Consider the following 12,162-nt stretch of genomic DNA (forward strand, 5'->3'; position numbering starts at 1 on the left):
AATTACATCCTCTGTGTATCATTTATATCAGGAGTGGGGAGATGATAAATTATCCTGTACCATGCAGCACTGGTGCCTGCTAGTTGACGAGGCTCTTGCTACTGGACTTTAGCAATGTGCTTCTTGTGCTCTTGGGCAAAGTACAAGTCCAGGTTTATACAAAGCAGTTATGCCTTTACTATTAAGAGAACTTCTGTGTGCATTCTTGCTTTGTCAAATTTAAGTCAACTGTCCCTTGATTTATATCAGATCTTCAGCCGTTGGGTCATGAGGCCACCAGCTTTGGGCAAAGCTATTGCCAACAGTTTGGACTCCAGCTAAGGTTGCCCAGACCAAAGGGACCCTCCATTTGACATCTGGGATGGGACACAATCTTCTGATGAGACACTTGTTTTATCCACAAAGGTTGCAATGTGCCTAGAGAAAAGCACAACCCTTTTTCAATTAGATGCATGTTTCTGGCCGATCATATTCTCCACCTTTCTATAGCTTTATGTCTACCAAGAGAGCTCTGTATAATATGGGGGCTTTATTCACTCTCTGTTTCCATGGCTTTCTACCCTTCTCCCAGAAGCAGAAGCATGTTGGAAACAAATGCTGCAGCAGGGCTTCTTGGTTGCTCACCATGCCAGTGCCAGGGAGCCCAGGAAGTGGTGGAAGGAGCCCAGTGCCTGCAGAACAGAGCCGTCTTTACCTGGGGGTGCAAGGGGTGTGGGGCACCCGGGCACTGAATTCTGAGGAGCACCAGCCGCTGAAGCCGCCTAAGCTCTTAACTATCTACCTGTTATGAAATAATAAATAATTTTGATCAAGCTAGAAAAACAAAATACATACATACCTAGGTATTACCGAAATGTATATCTACTGTTTCACTAAAAGACTTTCGACTTTGTGCACTCATTTAACAAAGACGTGCCGCACCAGCAGCGGCGCTTGTCATTCACAACGGCGGCTCTTGTCAGACTCAACAACAGCCCTTGTCATTCTCAACGGCGCCGTGCACGCGAAATTAACTCTTACATCAAAATATGTTACGTATTGTATTGAGCTGCACTGCTATGCGGCAGCAGGGTGAGCAGCACCTTTGACACAACTGATGTTTCTCCTAAGTAGGTGCCTAAACAATACTTATAAGTTTAAGTGTGGTAGTGTTGTATACTTAAGTATAAGTGTATTGTAAATAAATGAGCAAATAAAAAAGTTTGTTTCCTTTTCTTCCCTTTTGTAAACAAGAGATAAGGCATAAGCATGGTGTCAGACATAAGCAAAATAAAAGTTAATTTGGGGGCTAAACTAAATTTGGGGGTGCTGGGTGGATCTTTGCACCCCGGTGGCGCATATGCTAAAGACTGTGCTGCTGCAGAATGTGGGAGTCGAAGCAAGTGGGGACATCACATCCTCACCCCACTGCATGCAACCTGCAGTATCATAGAATCATAGAGTTGGAAGAGACCACAAGGGCCATCGAGTCCAACCCCCTGCCAAGCAGGAAACACCATCAGAGCACTCCTGACATATGGTTGTCAAGCCTCTGCTTAAAGACCTTCAAAGAAGGAGACTCCACCACACTCCTTGGCAGCAAATTCCACTGTTGAACAGCTCTCACTGTCAGGAAGTTCTTCCTAATGTTTAGGTGGAATCTTCTTTCTTGTAGTTTGGATCCATTGCTCTGTGTCCGCTTCTCTGGAGCAGCAGAAAACAACCTTTCTCCCTCCTCTATGTGACATCCTTCTATATATTTGAACATGGCTATCATATCACCCCTTAACCTCCTCTTCTCCAGGCTAAACATGCCCAGCTCCCTTAGCCGTTCCTCATAAGGCATCGTTTCCAGGCCTTTGACCAGTAGCACTAGACCAGGGGAAAAGTTCTCTGCGGGGCCAAAAAGGGGCATCCATATAGCAGGCATCTTGCTGTATAGTTAGCAAGTTCCTCGTGCCTCACGTCGTCCTGCCTCTGCTTTGCTTTTCACAGCTTCACCTAGACATGCAGTGTTGCCACCTCACATCCCAGACCACATGCACCCCCCCCCAGCCAGCCCCACAAAGGCTCTGCATTTGAGCTCATGTGTTCTGGTGAGATACTAGGGGGAAATGCTGTGCATATGACTATAGCAGTAGTAGTTTTCAATTTATATACCACACTGCATCCAAAGATTCCAGGGAGGTGTACATCATTAGAAATACATGACGAAACATCGATGATAAACACATAATAAAAAGCACACTGACAGACAGCCTAATAATGAAATAGTCATCATAATACCAGTCCTCTCCCCCACGCTTTCACAGGCCATTGATTATTTAATAGCCATAGGCCTGGGTAAAGAGGAATGTTTTTGCCTGGTGCCAAAGACATGTCACGATGGTGCCAGGAAAACCTCTCTGGGGAGTTCAGAAAAGGCCTGTTCTCTTCTCCCCTCTGAACCTCTCTGGGAGGGGGTCATAGAGAAGGGACCCCAATGACAAGTGCAGGGTCCTGGTCAGTTAAGCAGCCCTTAAGGTATTGAGGTCCTGAGCCGAGTAAGGCTTTAGAGCACTTTGAATTGGGCCCCAAAACTAATGGGCAGCCAGTGACAGGGTTAGTGTTATACAGGGCCGTAAGCTAGGGGGTGGTGAGGTGGGCCCCCACCAGGGAAACAGGCAAGGGGGGCACAAAACTGGCTAAAAATATGTCCATAAATATTGATTATTGCCTCATAAGAAATGATTTTATATAGAGGGTGAATTGAATGGGTGCGGGGGGTTGGGGGTTGGAGGAGAGGCGGAAAGAAGAGCCAATTTGTCTGTGGCTGGGGGACACAATCTTGAGGGTTCTGCTAGGGGCGCAAGATCACCCAGCCACGGCTCTGGTGTTACATGCTCAAAGTGTCTTGTTCTGGTGCGCACTCTGGCCATTGCATTTTGCACCAGCTGTGGTGGGAGTAGATTTTAGTGGAGAGGGACTCTAAACTGTTTCTATTTGCTTTATGAAAGTGCAATGGAATGCCTATAGGAAAGTCAGCGGCAGCAGGTGAAAGGAAGTAGACGGGGAGAAGACAGGAAGGTGGATTAAGTGAGAAGGTAGAAGAAGCTGTGAGTAGAGGAATTCGTGAGAGAATTGGGAAAGATGCACTAGGTAACAGGACAGGGAGAAAAAGGCACCAGCAGGCAATGGAAAAGAGAGAGAGAGAGAGAGCAAAAGGAAAGACAGACACTAGTTTTGTTTTAATAGCAATGTGACACTTTATTGCACTGTGAAATACCATTTTAGGATTAACAATGTGCATTATTAGCATTATTTAGTATAAATAAAAACTTAAAATGGGTCCCATGTTGGGAGTCAGAAGTTGGTCTTGGGTTTGGACAGATTGCTGGCTTATCTCAATTAATAATAGAAGGCCTACAAGTGCTGAATCCTGTCATTACAGTTTGCAAACTGGAGCTGTGAAAAAATATATGTAGAGGGGAGGGCTTTCTCTCTGATTCCACTCCTCCCCAATGCACTTTCACATGTCTGAATAGTGCTTTTGTAATTCACAACATTAACTTCAATTTAGATAGCGTGCTCTGCCTCTAAGCTCCTATCTTCAACGACCTTCTCTTAGGCTACAGCATTCTTATTGGTACTCAGTTTACATTAGACCTGTCCTCAGGGCTGAGGCCTCCTATATGAGAAAAGCTTTTTTATCCAGGTTCCCAACAAAGTACTTTTAAATTGTTATTTGCAAAGTTAGCTCATTCTTTCAGTCTTAAAACTTGTTTAATTGAAGCTTACTGAAACTACCAAGTTGATTTCAATTTTAAAAGTGAAAGTGGTACTTTTCTGCTGGGTATCATGTCCGGCTTTTGAAGGAGAATCAAAAGCAGGTGGCGCTGTGGGTTAAAGCCTCAGCGCCTAGGACTTGCCGATCGAAAGGTTGGCGGTTCGAATCCCTGCGGCGGGGTGCGCTCCCGCTGCTCGGTCCCAGCGCCTGCCAACCTAGCAGTTCGAAAGCACCTCCGGGTGCAAGTAGATAAATAGGGACCGCTTACCAGCGGGAAGGTAAACGGCGTTTCCGTGTGCGGCTCTGGCTCGCCAGAGCAGTGATGTCACGCTGGCCACGTGACCCGGAAATGTCTCCGGACAGCGCTGGCCCCTGGCCACTTAAGTGAGATGGGCGCACAACCCCAGAGTCTGTCAAGACTGGCCCGTACGGGCAGGGGTACCTTTACCTTTACCTTTACCTGCTGACAGGAATGAGTGCACAAAATGACAGCTGCGGACTTCTCTTTTATTCCAGCTGTTTCTTATTACTTTCAGCTTTTGCAGGCACTTAAAATAATGCCATTCACTATGCTTTGCTTCTGTAAGACTCCATTCTCTGGAGATAGGAGATACCGTATGGGTAATTTATAATTTCTTGTCTCCAAAGGCAGGTAAGATTGGGATCATGATGGGAGGAATATCCATCTCTCCTTGATTGGTCCTGCATTTCAATATGCAACTGTAAATGTTCGTGTAACCTGTCCTCCTGTAAGAGCTATGACGATATATAATTCCAAATAAATATACCTATTCACTCATTGTCAATGTTAGTATTTTTGTTGACTGACAAATAATGTTGTTTATTTGCTTCATGTACTTAATGTGGTTTTAAATATGCCCAAGAGGCTCTCTTATTCTAAACACATTAAATCAATATAATTTACTTTCAGCTAATGGCCAGGATCCAAAGCACTGCATAACTAGTTACATGGCAGGGGGCCACCTTCGGCAAATGTTTCTTCAACAGAAGCCTTGCAGGTCACAAGACAAGTCAATTGTGAAGCAGAGCAAAGAGGATTGTGAAGTAGCCTGGCTTTGCAATGTTCAATGAGAAGAAACGTTATTTTAAAAATAATCTGGGACTATCTTTATAGACTTTGAAATATCCCTTTGGATCCTGGCAAATGTGTTTGAGGTGTTTGACCCCAGTACTGTTGGTAGAACTGTCTTTTTACCCCTATCTAGTCTTGCAGAATATTTCATTTGGCCATTCACTCTGTAACTAGACTTTTGTTGCTGTTTAAGGATTTAATTTAAGAGCCTCATCCGCCTGCATGTTAAGAATTGAGCTGCCTCATTCCACTTCAGTGAAGCAATAAAATGTTTTCTGATGAATCACAGTGAATGCCGTATGAATATTTATAGACATCTTACGTTTTCTATAGACATCTTAAGTTTTTTCAACCAGATCGACAGGGTATATTTATTATTATTATTATTATTATTATTATTATTATTATTATTTTAAAGAGGAGTAAGCAGAAACTTTGATTTGTGGGGGTGAAATTGACCTCAGGTTTGTTTTTGGTTACAGCTCATTGTTAGTCTGGAAAGAGTATAAGCAGAAGCCTGGGTTCAGATGACTCACTATGCTCATGGAATTCAGTGGGGCTTACTTCTGAGTAATGCACAGAAGTTGCCACGTAGGACAGTTAACAAGGGCCCACCTAAATTTGCAGACTTTTGAGGGAAGATTATTTCCTTCCCCCCAGCTTATTTACTTCTCCATCTTTTTTTCTAGAATGTGGAAAATGATGTATGGCTACTACATAGAGTAGAACCTGGAAAACCAGGGTACCACTCCCCACTCAACCACGAAACTCCCTGTGTGACCTTGGCCAGTCACTCTCAGTCTATCCTTACAGAGTTCTTGTGAAAAGGGGAGAAGGAGACCCACCAACGCCTCCTTGAGCTTTTTGGACAAAAGGTGGAACTGATCTTAAAAGTAATAATAAAAATAAAAAGTTGTGTATCCACAAAAAGTTTTTAGCAGGGGCAGAAAATAGTACAGTGGTGCCTCGCAAGACGAAATTAATCTGTTCCGCGTGTCTCTTCGTCTTGCGGTTTTTTCGTCTTGCGAAGCACGGCTATTAGCGGCTTAGCAGATTAGTGCTATTAGCGGCTTAGCGGCTTAGAAAAAGGGGGGGGAAGGAAAAAAACTCGCAAGAACTCACAAGACGTTTCGTCTTGCGAAGCAAGCCCATAGGGAAATTTGTCTTGCGAAGCACCTCAAAAGACGGAAAAGTATTTCGTCTAGCGAGGTTTTCGTCTTGCGGGGCACCACTGTACAGTGAAGACGCCTGCCTGGTGTCAGTAGACAGGAAGTTCCAAAGCACAGGTTCGCTGTCAGGCTAAGGAATCCTCCACAGATGCAGAGGGGGTCTTATATGGCACCTGTGGCACTTCCGGTTCCACTGACCGAAGCAGCGGATGGGTACATGGGTGGTAAGGCAATCTCCCAGGGAAACTGGTCCCAAGTTGTTAAGGGCTTTCTGCTCTAATTGTAATTCCTTGAACTGGCCTGGTAGCAAATCAGCAGTCAGTGAGGGTCTCCGAGCAGAGGAGTTAGATGCTGACAGGATTTTGTGGTTTCCCTCAGGTGCCAAAATGTATTGGGCTGGCCCTGGTTCCAGTATAATGGACTGATTTGCAGCCTATATTATTGTAGCAAGCTGATTTAGTCAACACTGGCTGCATGCACCCAGCAAAGGTAAATGGACTTGCTATACTCATTTCCTTGTTTTCCCAAATGTGAAGGTAACTTTGTTTGTGGCACTGCAGCAGCAGCAGCAGGGATGGGAAGGCGCACCTGCAGTTTTGGCAGCATGCATTAGTGCACTCTGTGTTCACCTTTAAAGTATAGTTTTTACCTTAAGCAAGGTGGTACCAATAGGATTCGCCATAAAGACTTTTAGGGGTTATGTCCTCCTTCAAGGGTATATTTCTGGGCTCCTTTATTTGAAATAAAATGCTGTGTTTAAGGTTGGTTGTGTGCCAATGCACTACTGCCCTTCAGTAACCACATTGTGCTGCACGTGCTGGCTGGTTCTTTGGCAATGCACATCCCAAGTGGCAGAATCCTTGAGAGTCTTATGACTGGTAATGAGATAGGGAGTAGATGGACCACAGATCCCGGCAAATCTGTCATGTCTTATGTCGTCTGTCTGTGGTCTCCCTTCTAAACCAGAGATGGATGGAAATAGGAAATGACTCCGTTGTCCCATGGAAGCAATGTAAAGAGACTGCAAAGCCCTGTGCCCATGATGTGACTATACACCAGACCTGACGTCTGCCAGTTATTCATAAGTGGATCCATGAGCAGCAAAAATATCTGTTAGGCAGGATGTGTTAGTTTGAAGAGAGAATCTTCTGGGCGACTTACTGTACTTCCTACTCTCTCAAGAAATGTCTGCTTCAGGTTTGTCATGTGCCTTCCATCAACAAGTGTCAGAATCATGACATGATCACAAATATAAACAGTGGAGAAACACACATGCAGAGTAATGCAATACTTCACCCCACTTTTCCAAGCAAGCAGAAGTGCTGGGGTATTGTTGATGTTGTTGTTGGCATCTGTCTGTCTCAAGAAAGAAAGGAGTGTGTCTCTGTGGATGAAGTCAAACTTCTGTGTCAGCAGCACTGAAGTGACCTCCTTGGGCACAAGCTTGGGCCATGTGTCTAGAGGTCCTGGGCTGCCCATGACGACTCCCCCTCGCCTCACTGATGTGGTCCAAAGGAAAGCAGAATAACATGTTTGGCACCAGCTTGGCTGCAGGAGTTGTGGGAAGGAGGGATACAATGTGCCAACCAACAGACTTTGGGGACTCCACTCCAGATTTTTGTAGGGTTTACTCATTAGCCTTTTCTTCTCCTGAAGATATCCCACGTGGCAGCAGAGGGTTAGGATCAAAGTTTTCCTTCTCCTAGATGGGCTACCTTCCCAAGTGGATGAGCCCCATCTGCTCTCACTTCCCTCTATAGCATGTGCAGAAACTGCCTTCTTGACCATTGGACCCACTCTTGGTCTCGTCCGCTCAATCCACTGGAGCCTGTCTTCACATGCTGGGGATGTCCCTATCTTATCAAGGGTGTGAGACCCATGGGCTCCCCTCACCCAGTTTAGCCAGTATAAGCTGTTTCTTGTCGCATATAGACAGCTTCTAGGAGCCGCAGGTGAGAGCTGAGTGCAGGGTGGGGACCAAAGGTGGTCAAACTACCCCAGAAGGAGCACAATGTATCCCTCACCAGAGGTACTACCCCTCTTCTAACACCCCATACAGCCCAGTGCCCCTGAGAAGCAGGATTCTTACCTCTACCTTTCACAGAAGGAAATGAGAGCTTTTGTAGTGTTAGATTAATCTCCGTACTATGTCTTTATATAACAGAAATGACTACTTTTTAACTTCATTTGAAATAAAGCTCAGTGCACACACGTTGCATTTTCTTGCAGCGCAGCAATGAAGGGTAGACTCCAGAAGGGCACTTTAGGCTAGACGCTGTTCTGTATGAAGCATATTCCTTCTCCCTCCTGCTCCCTGTCCGTCCTTCTCCTTGCCAATGCCCTTCCAAGGACAGGCAAGAATGACTGTGAGCGCTGCTGCGTCTTGGCTTGCCAGACTGCTGCTTCTGAATGATCCGTCATGGCAGGTTTTCAGGCAGCGGTAGCTTCAGAACCAGGCTACAGAAAACAGATGTATTTAAACTAAAAAAGCAGGCCAAGCTATGAAGCAATAGTAATTAAAACAATTTGATTTATTGAAAATGCAGGAATCAGATGCAATGCATTACATCTGCATAGATGTGTCTGCACCTGCTGGGAATAGCTGCACAGTCTGTGCGTCATCTCCATGTGGTGTCCCATTTGTTGTCCTGGAAAATGTCACTGTCTCAATCAAGACAAGCGTCCTGCAGTCTTCTTTGCGCTGTCTGAACAGCATCTCTAGGAATGTTGCCTTGCCAAGCTTCCTACTTTTAAACTGCAGGTGGCAGGACATTTGAATGCAAGTGGGCACCCCAGACTATCATTTCCACTGGCAAGGTAGAATGCAGTTGAAAGGAAGAGTAAACCTGGACTATTGCCTTCGTCATGTTTCCTTCAAATTTGTCCTTCATTTGTCTTTCCTTATTTTATTATGTCCTTGGTGAGTAAACAGTGCTTATTATAAAATTCAGCTAAGTTTCTAAGGTTTTTGGAAACCATATATGATGCCAGTGAAGAAAAAGAAGCTATTAGCTGCTTGAGATTTGGGGTGGAGGGAAGGGCACACTTTACCAGGCCGCAGAGAGCCAGGTGGTCCCTGCTTAGGCTGCAATCCCATCACCCTAGGAACAAAATGAGGCAAAATTGCCACTGAAGATTTTTATGGGAGCTTATTCCATAGGTAACTATTGTCTAGATCTCGTTGCAAATTGCTGGAGCTGATCAAGATCAGTGTTTGAGCAGAACAAGCACATTCTGAGCAGTCAGTTGCTGGCCCAGCTCCTTCCTTGGAGCAGAGAATGTGCTTGCACAGTAAAACTACAGTAGGACTTGCAGTTTTTGAGAGAGAGAAGCCCCAAACACCCGTGCCAGTCTCTCTCAATAACTTCCTGTCTTCAAGTTCCTTATGAATAAGCAGGAGGCAGGTGCTGCAAAGGACAAGGCACCATCAGGGGCATTGATCCTAGCGGCAGCAGGAGCCTGCGTTACAGAATAACAGCACACCAAGGTTGTGTGAGCAAATATTTATCTCACAAACATACATACAGTAGCATGAGGCCATGCCCCGCTGTAAAGACAAATCAGGCTTCTGTGTTTTGAAAGCTACAAAATGTATTAGCACAGGGCTTTTATTATTTGCCAACATGGAGCCATATGTCTAGGACTTGTGGAGTTTGATGAGGCCACTTTCTGCCATCACAGCCACAGTTTGTCTCCCAACCCTCCTGCCCAGGCAATTCTCCTGCTAAGGCAGAATCTGCTGCTCGCTAACGGCCACAACAGCTGCCAAGAAACCAATGCAGAGCACAAAATGTGGGCTATTGTGCACGTTAAGCTTCATTTCTATTTCTCCTTCCAACATCAAACCTCAGCTAACATAAAGGTTGGAAAACACAACCTGCTCTAAGAGGGAACTAGCTGAGTGAGCCAGGAGAGCTTGCAGATTGCTGCCCTCCTATTGATTTGTGGATTTATTAACTTTCCATCCTGCCCTTTGTCCCAAAGGAGCCCAGGGCAGCAAGCACCAAAGTGATAAAACAATAGAACGAGGCTCCTGCTGGTTCTAGGAGACAGTAGGGCAGGAAGTGAGGAGTCCACAGACCCATCTGTGGGCTGAATTGTAATTCTATGTTGTGAACTGCCCTGAGATCCGAAGGGTGACATACAAATTTAATAAACAACCACAGCCTCTTCTTCCGCCACCTGGCATGCATTCCTCCATCTTGGACTGCCCTGACTCTCCCTACTCCCCTGGTGGACAGCGTCAAACCCCATAAATTGCTAGTCACTCTCCTGGCCTCCTGCCTCCCCCCCACACACCCTGCCAGTCACTCACACTGGACCTGGTCCAGGACCACCCACTTGAGAACCTTGACCAAGGGAAAGATCAAGGGAACTGGCTGGCAATTACTCCATTAACCTCCGAGGGCCAACCATTCTGTAGAGAGGAAAATGTGCTAAGGACCTCAACCACAACGGGAAGTGATCTGACCATGACAAAGGACTGTTGTCGGTACCCCCCACTTTCAGATCACCCTCTTCCAGCCCAGTTGAGAAAACAAGGTCCATCGTGTGGCCTGCCACATGCATTCGATATGTTGTGACAGCCCCGGGGCCTGAGTCACCCCAGAGCCGACCACCTCAGCATGACCCCAGGACCAGCAGTTTGGCTGTCCTCAGCGCCACCTCTGAGACCAGCTCTGTCAGCTCAGGCAAGGAGACTGGTGGTAACCCAGCAGCATCCCTCATTTGCCCCAGTTTACCCAACACTAGGAACACACCTTCTAGAAAGTTGTGAGAAACAGTATTTTTAGCCATCGAATGTCTGGGCAAACAGGAATGTTTTTAAGTTCCTCCTGAAAATTATACAAAGAGAGACAGAAAGCAAACGGGTTGGGCTCTGCAGTGGCGTAGCGTGGGTTGTCAGCACCCGGGGCAAGGCAAGTAATTTGTGCCCCCTAACCCGTGGATTTGTGCCCCCTAATCCTAACCCCCAGATGTTGCGCCCGGTGCGGCCGGCCCCCCCTGCACCCCCCATGCTATGCCACTGGGGCTCTGTCAAATTGGTTTCATGCCAGCACCAATATTGCTGCTGCTTTTTATTCAGGAGAAAGACTAAGAGAAGAACCAAATTCTGGTTTGAAAGGATAGCCTGTTTGCCTAATGAAAGTGGGCAGTGCTTGAAAGGTCACTTTTGAAACATCTGTGGACATACACCTCCACATCTGTGTGGACAGTTACTACGAGCTAATGGAGAGAACATTCAAACCATCAGGCCAAATGGAAAGACATTCACCTTGGTCAACTCACTGAGTTGGTGCTTCCTTCTGAAAATCCTGCCCACACCCAAAACTCATCAACTTTCAAAAACAATGGTAGGACGTGTTTAGATTTGGCCAGTGTTTGGTGCTCTGTGTACACATCCATAGCAATGATAGTTCTTTAATATGTCATGTTATATTTAGACAAGTCTAGAAAGTCCGTATGAGTTTTAATGTTAATCTATTCTATGGTGGTTTTAAATTCATGTATGTTTTAAATTGCGGTTGGAAATTTTTAGTGGATTTTAAAATTGTTTTATCTTTTTTGTAAGCTGCATTGAGGTTTTTTCCTACCACCAAGTGGTATATAAATTTTATGAAATCAATCTATCAGTGATTCACTGCAGTGGCTACCGAGTGCTCAGTGGTGGCTGCTGCACATTTGCGTATTTCCCTCCAAATTCCTTGTTCATCCTTCCTTCTCTTTAGCCTCTCCTCCTCCTGCCACAGCATCAGCTCCGTTTGTCTTTCTGCCGGCCTCTGCGATTCCTCAGCAGCAGAAGCACCTGCACCAAGGCAGCCGCAAGATGTGCAACTTCTGCCCATCTGCCACTGAAGCACACAGCAAAACAGTATGGTAATTCTAACCTTTTTCTTCTTTCCAGATTTCTCTGGCAGTGTCCCTTCCCCCTTCCACACACACACAATTAACAGTGCACAGGCTCTCCTGTTGTGATGAACAATAGCAACAGTGTTCATTTTATTAGGAAATTAGTCCAAAGCCCTCATTAACGAAGGGCTCAGCAAGCCTTCGAGCTGCAGCCGGCTTCCACCCTGCAAACGGTCTGGGCAACGGCCCTTCATTGTGGTGGCCGCATGAGATGCTCTGACTGATGGGCTAACCCAACTCTGAGC

At 45.8% G+C, this 12,162-nt stretch overlaps 1 long non-coding RNA gene across 1 annotated transcript; it reads left to right on the plus strand.

The window, feature by feature from the left end:
* Window positions 1–1,849: 1,849 nt before the first annotated feature.
* On the plus strand, window positions 1,850–5,126 carry LOC307212561. Its single transcript, XR_013837029.1, has 2 exons — window positions 1,850–2,075; window positions 4,677–5,126. It is a non-coding gene; the product is annotated as an uncharacterized lncRNA (long non-coding RNA).
* The last annotated feature ends 7,036 nt before the right edge of the window (window positions 5,127–12,162 follow it).

The sequence above is a fragment of the Podarcis cretensis genome (genome assembly GCF_951804945.1).
Source record: "Podarcis cretensis genome assembly, chromosome: 1".
Lineage (NCBI taxonomy): Eukaryota > Metazoa > Chordata > Lepidosauria > Squamata > Lacertidae > Podarcis > Podarcis cretensis.